This window comes from Zingiber officinale, chromosome 6B (genome assembly GCF_018446385.1).
Source record: "Zingiber officinale cultivar Zhangliang chromosome 6B, Zo_v1.1, whole genome shotgun sequence".
Taxonomy (NCBI): Eukaryota; Viridiplantae; Streptophyta; class Magnoliopsida; order Zingiberales; family Zingiberaceae; genus Zingiber; species Zingiber officinale.
In genome coordinates, this window is record NC_055996.1 from 77,949,097 (window position 1) to 77,956,171 (window position 7,075).

General features: G+C 38.9%; 1 long non-coding RNA gene across 1 annotated transcript; it reads left to right on the forward strand.

The window, feature by feature from the left end:
* Positions 1–5,435: 5,435 nt before the first annotated feature.
* LOC121990328 lies at positions 5,436–6,665 on the forward strand. Its single transcript, XR_006114551.1, has 3 exons — positions 5,436–5,557; positions 6,335–6,435; positions 6,524–6,665. It is a non-coding gene; the product is annotated as an uncharacterized LOC121990328 (long non-coding RNA).
* Positions 6,666–7,075: the final 410 nt, after the last annotated feature.

The window sequence follows — 7,075 nt, forward strand, 5'->3', positions numbered from 1 at the left end:
AAATCCAGACCGATCAGGCTTCACCTTGATCGGTCTGGGCCTTGCCTGATCGGTCGTGGGGACCGATCAGGCCCTGTGCTGATCGGTCCCCAGACCGATCAGAAGGCTTCACAGAGAGTTGCCCAACTCTCTGTGTGGAATCTGATCAGTCCCCGGATCGATCCCACCTGGTGGTAGCGTCCTGATCGGTCCCCGGACCAATCGGGCTCCATCGATCGGTCCCGCACCGTCAGTAAGCCTGAACCATGATCGCCGCTTGTTATCCGATTGGTCACCGCCGATCGGATACACAACGATCACCGATCGGTCTCGCATCGATCTGCAGCTTGGTTTTGCCCAAACCAAGTCCCAAGTCTCCCAAACCAACATCCGGTCAACCTTGACCTGTTGGTACATTATGCTTAGCATCTGGTCACTCCCTTGACCTGCTAAGACTCCCCACCAAGTGTCCGGTCAATCCCTTTGACCCACTTGGACTTTTCTCTTCGTGTCAAGTATCCGGTCACTCCCTTGACCTACTTGACCTTCTCAACACCAGATGTCCGATCATCCTTGATCCATCTGGATTTTCCCTTGCCCGGCTTCACTCACCAGGACTTTCACCTAGCTTCACTCACTAGGGTTTTCACCTGGCTTCACTCACCAGGATTTCCAATCTGCCCGGTTTCACTCACCGATCACCCTTGATCCACTGGACTTTCTCACTGCCTGGCTTCACTCACCAGGACTTTCCCTTTCACCTAGCTTCACTCACTAGGATTTTCACCTGGCTTCACTCACCAGGACTTTCCCTTGCCTGGCTTCACTCACCAGGACTTTCCCTTTCACCTAGCTTCACTCACTAGGATTTTCACCTGGCTTCACTCACCAGGACTTTCCCTTGCCTGGCTTCACTCACCAGGACTTTCCACATCCGGTCCAGAGAACGAGCTCCCGAGCCCTCTCTGACCTCAGTCCGGAGAACGAGCTACCGAGCCCTCTCCGACTTCCCATGTGCCAAGCTTCCATACTTGGACTTCTCCGTGCCAAGTCTCCATACTTGGACTTTTCCCGTGCCAAGCTCCCATACTTGGACTTCTCCGTGCCAACTCTCCATACTTGGACTTTTCCCGTGCCAAGCTCCCTGCTTGGACTTTTCACCATTCCAAACTCCCTGTTTGGACTTTTCCCATGCCAAGCTCCCTGCTTGGACTTTTCCAGTACCAAGCTCCCTGCTTGGACTTTTCCGAGTCAGGTCAACTCACCTCGGGTCAACCAGGTCAACCTTGACCACGGGTTGCACCCACAATCTCCCAAGCTTGTATCCTTGTCAAACATCAAGATACAACCATTGTCAAACACAACTCGTCAAACATCAAAACACAACTCGAGTCAAGTCAACTCGAGTCTGGTCAACCAGGTCAACCTTGACCTAAGGTTGCACCAACAATCTCCCCCTTTTTGATGTTTGACAAAACCCATAATCAAGTTAGGTTAACCCGATAACCTAACTTAGGTTTTCCAATGTTCTTCCCTGAACATTCTCTATACATTCTCCATTCTCCTTTCTACTCTCCCCCTTTTTGACACACATCAAAAAGAGTTAATCAAGGTCAAGAGTTTCTTCCTAATGAAAGTCCCATACCTTTCATTGAAACTCTTAATCTCCCCCTTGAGACTAGAGTCAATAATTAACTTAGTGATAATCCCATATCACTCAAGTCTTTTAGGAGTAAAAACTCCCCCTAAAAGTCAACTCCCCCTTGACTAATAGGTAAAACTCCCCCTAAAGGTTAACTCCCCCTTGACCATTGCACCAACAATGTCTTGGTGAGTTTCAAACCTTTAGAAATCCAAAACACCAACTCCCAAAAACTGAAATTTCAGACACCTACTGAAAATCAGAAATTCGGCACGCACTGATCGGTCCCCAGACAGATCAGGAACCCCTTGGATCGATTCTCAAATCGATCCTCGCTTTCTGGATCGTCACTGATCGGTCACCAGACCGATCAGGACTTCTCTGGATCGGTCCGGTGACCGATCCAGCCTCTGAAATCAGAGATTTCTGATTTTTCTCCCCGGGAGAAATTCAGAAACTCACAGAAAATTACAGAAAATTCCAAAAATCGTAAAATTTTGAGGATACATTCCTCATACCATATACTATCATGGAAAAATAATTTTAGATGAAAATAACTTCCATTTTTAAATCTTGATACAAAGTTCAAAAACTTTTGAAATAGTTCAAAGTTTAACTCATATTTGTATCATCTTGCTCAATGATGAATGCTATCACTAGAAAAGCTTCATCAAGGTTTTTCAAATCAATTTTAAAATGATTTTAAACCCTTTAATTTAGGACCATAATCTTAGGACTATATGTACATGACTTGTACACAAGTTTTCCCTATGATCCTCCAATCTCTTGAATTAGGCTCATCTATGGTACAAGAACTATGCACCTTGATCCTAACTCACAATCCTAATATCTCACACACATCTAAAGTGTATCAAACACATCCAAGTCAATTTTGATGTGAGATATGGGTTTAGGTCAACTTAGGCTAAGTTCTCATGCATTTTCTAAACACCAATTTGATCTCAATATCAAATTGTGTTTTTATCCTTAAATCAATTTCATTGATTATTAATGCAAGAGATGATGACATGGCATAAAATGATGTCATAAATAGAAGCATGTTCCAATTTCATGATGTCATGGCATAAAGTATAAAACTTTAAAATAAGCATGACATATAATTAGCCTAAGCATGATCATGACATTTCGAATGATAATAAGTTAAACATGATGTCATGGCATGGCATATGGCAAACAACCATGGTAAGTTAGCACAAATAAAATACCTAGATTACCTATCTAAGTATCCTTAACACCTTAGCTAACTTAAAATCTAAACCTAGATTGCTCAAAGTGCTTCAAGAAAATACCCAAACCTAAGTTGGCATTCCTATTTTTCTTGATTAATTTATGCCACTTAACATTAAGTATATCCTCAAATATTGGCATATTTCATATTTCCTCAAGAATAGCACCTTTTTAATTAAGGCCTAGATTATCTTAAATTCCTAAGAGAGTACCAAGACCCCAACTTGGTATTTCTCTAGGTTTTCCTAACTTGTGCCAATAAAGATTAAAATCGATATAATTTTTTTTTCAAATATGGCACAATTTACTCTTCAAGGAGTAAATGATAAATCCATTTCATTTTCAAAGGTTCACAAAACCTTGAAAATGTTCCTTGAGTGTCAATTTCCTCAAAGTTGGGTTAACTACCCTTCTAATCGGAGTTGACACTCTCTAACCCATCTATGGGGTAGAGAAGATGCTCCTAGGAACCCAATACCTATTAGAGCTCATTGGGTTCACTAAATATTCACTAGGGATAACTTCCCTAGCAACCCTCCTAATGACCCTCTTAGGCTTTAAAGCCTTGGCCACACTACAAGAAAATTAGGATTCTACAACACTTAAACGACAACGCTTTTTATAAAAAGTGTTGTCTATTTTTTTTTAACAATGCTTTTAGTGAAAAGCGTTGCCTATTTCATTATTTTCTTATTAATAGACAACGTTTTTCTAAAAACCGTTGTCTATTAGTGATTTTTACGGGTCAAAGACAACGCTTCGTAAAAAGTGTTGTCTATTAGGCTTTTTTTTAGTGTCTACGACAATGTTTTTTAAAAAGTATTGTCTATTATTAAGTTCTCATCTAAATCTTGATTAATACAAACTGTTGGATCTAACTAAGTAAGGAGTAAAAACCCTAAACCGTTGGCCGGCCCGCTTGTCGCCGCCAGCTTGTTGCAAAACATTCTCCAGGTCATCTCCGTCATGTTCGTCGGCCACCTCGGCGAGCTCGCTCTCTCCGGTGCCTCCATGGCCACATCCTTCGCCGGTGTTACTAGCTTCAGCTTCTTGGTACGCCAAGTAGTATTTTCAATCCATGCCTCCGCTCTTCTACATGTTTACATTTCGCGTCTGATTAATTAGGAAAACCAGTTCGCCGACTCAATCATTCCATTCTTCAATCTTGTTTTAATCTTTTACTGATTTCCATGGCAATCCCTATATTACAGTTTTGTGAAAACGATGAGATCTCTCATCCATCATTTTGGTTTTGCCCAAATCGGGTAAAAATCAAATCACTCCTTGCCAAAGATTACCTATCCATCCATAACTGCAAAACCCTAGTGCCCTCATGCGCACTAAACCCATGAGCAAGAACAATTTGGGTGGTTGGAGTGAGTTTGATTGTTGGAAATTAGTTTTCCTAACCAATAAAAAGGAGTAGAGATATATGCACTATCTACATTGCAAGAAAATTATCGTAAACGATGGAGGAAACCACAAGTATCTCGGATCAATGCACAATCAAATGAGGGCACTAGCTCGTGTATGAGCATGGTCCATGGGTGTGAATGGCTAAATGCAATGCTAACTCAACTATGTGTGAACATTAATTCTCATTGAACCAACATGAAAGGGAAAAGGAATTGTGTAAGGGACATCCAATGGATGTCAGTTGGTTTTATTCTAAATGAGACAAGAAAATAGGATTCTTCGTGCTTATTCATCTTTTGATTTTCCAACCATTGGAGTAAACAGATTCTTCGTGAACTTATGCTCAAACTACTCTTATGATCTTTTGCCTTTTGATATCTTGCTCTGCAAGAAGTGATATCTTGCTCTGCAAGAAGCGATACGGTAGAGTTCTGCTTTTGTAGTTGCTTTCTTTTATATTGTAATTGATGTCTTATTCTTCATAGCTGGGAATGAGTACAGCGTTGGATACTATGTGTGGGCAAGCTTTTGGAGCAAAGCAGTACCATATGCTGGGCATACACATGCATTGACACAGGTTCAATTCTTAGTCTGTTTGGTCAAGATCCAGAAATAGCTGCAGAAGTTGGAGCCTATTCTCGATGGATGATTCCCACCCTTTTCGCGTATGGCCTCATACAGTGTCATAACAGGCTCCTCCAGACACAGAACATTGTGTTCCCAATGATGCTGATCACAAGCATTACCGCTCTGTTGGATCTAAGTAAGCGTTGTTAAGTTCTCAACGTTTTTTAGAAAGTGTTGTCTATTTATGTAAGATTTTGGCAAGCTTTAAGTCTATCAAGCATGTTAAACTAAAAATTCTACAAGCTTTCTTTAGGAAGTTGGCAATTTTCCACTATTGGTTAAACTCATATTCTAATCGTCTCGGTGTTTCAAAATTAGTTAACTTTTTTCTTTTTTTCTGAATTAACTTTGGGCACAATGTTTGAATCTCCAGTTTATTGCCTATGATTATTGAACCTGCAAAGTAGTAAATAACTAATGGAAAAATGAATTATTTTTTGAAATGCGATTATTGTACTTGCAAACCAGTAAATATCACTGAAAAACATTCTTATTTCATTACAATTTCAAATTGTCTTCTAAATTATTCTATTTGCAATTGCAGTGTTTTCTACTTGCTTCTCTTGTGTCATTTGTGTGGGCACTGGGAACAATATAGCATGGTTGTCAATATTGGTATCAATATCAGGCATTCAAAAAACTTAGGTATCAGCTATATTGTGTCTTGCGTCTTTTAATTGCATTTCGTATATATTGTGTAATTAAATCTTTAATTATATATCAGTGATATTTATTATTTGATAAATCTTTAATCTAGATCAATTCATTGTTAAAGACTTCTGTTGCTGCTTCATTTTTTTACTCAGGTCATGGCTTTTGCTAGCCAGAACTGTTACTTGTATAGGTCGCATTAATAAACGTCCATTCTTTTAACCCAGAACTATTCTGGGGTCCCAAACCTATCCGTAGTTAATCCAGCTTGTCCTCAGGTTTATGTTTTCTTTTCATTTCTACCCTTTCTGAGCCTGCCATTGGTTGAGCTGGGTTAAACTCAAATGATGGAGTTACGCTGAGGAAACGTTTGATTAGGTTACAAATAACTAAATCATAGTTGAAGGTCCAGTTATAGAAATGTTGGTGGTTCTAATTAAATAAGGTATCACATTTAGTGAATACACCATATTAAATTGGATAGTGTCCACAGCATATTTGGCTATAGTACAATAGACAACCCAAAGCTTCCAAATACTGTGTTAAATTTGTTGAAGAAACCATCCTTACTAAATCCCAAAAATTTGTTTAGTTGGAGCCAATAAACTAGCTTGAATCTCTGCTAGGGATACTCAAAGCAGAGTAGCAAACAGAACATTTGAGTCCTAAATTTAAAGGCATTGGACATGATATAAAAGAATTATCATAGAGATAATATGTTTTATACCTTCTATCTGTATGAGACATATTGTCTTATGTAAAATTCTGCAGCATTTGTGGATGTTTCTCCAGAAGAACTATTTCACAATGAACGTTCCTTTATGAATGAGGTATCAAAGGCAAGCCCAATGGAGACTCAATCAGCTAAGGAAGTAAGTATGCAATGCTAGGAATAAGCTATGTTGTATTTCAGTATTATTGTTAATTTATTGCTGAATTATTATCTTGTGTCTATTGAAGATACAAACGAATGGAACTGTAAAACAGAATGCAAGTTCTTCAACTGAACAACCTTATTATCGTAAGTGACATTGGATGATTTTTTTTGAACTACATTTTAGAATGCAGTTTGAAGAAACGTTGTCTTTCTGCAAGCCAAGCTTTCTTTCTGCAAGCTTTATTTCTACAGTTTGAAGAAACGTTGCATTTATGCAACAGCAGTATTTTTTGCAAGAAAGCGTTTCATTTCTGCAAGCTTTCTTTCTGCAGTTTGAAGAAACGTTGCATTTCTGTAAGCTTTCTTTCTTTCTACAAGCATTTCATTTCTGAGTAATGAGTTTTGGTTCATTTATAGAAAATAGCTAGTAGAAGTAATTTTTTGGTTCAAACTATTGACTGTAATTTTTTGTTTATATTTCAGGCCAACTGTTCAATCTGTTCAAAGATCCTAAACAAAATCCAATTACTTATTCCTGTAATAGATTGAGAAAGACAAGCTACTTCTTCTATATTGTGGTAGTAATTACTATACTGTTTTGTCCCGTTCTCAAGCCGATAATAATTTTTTAGTGT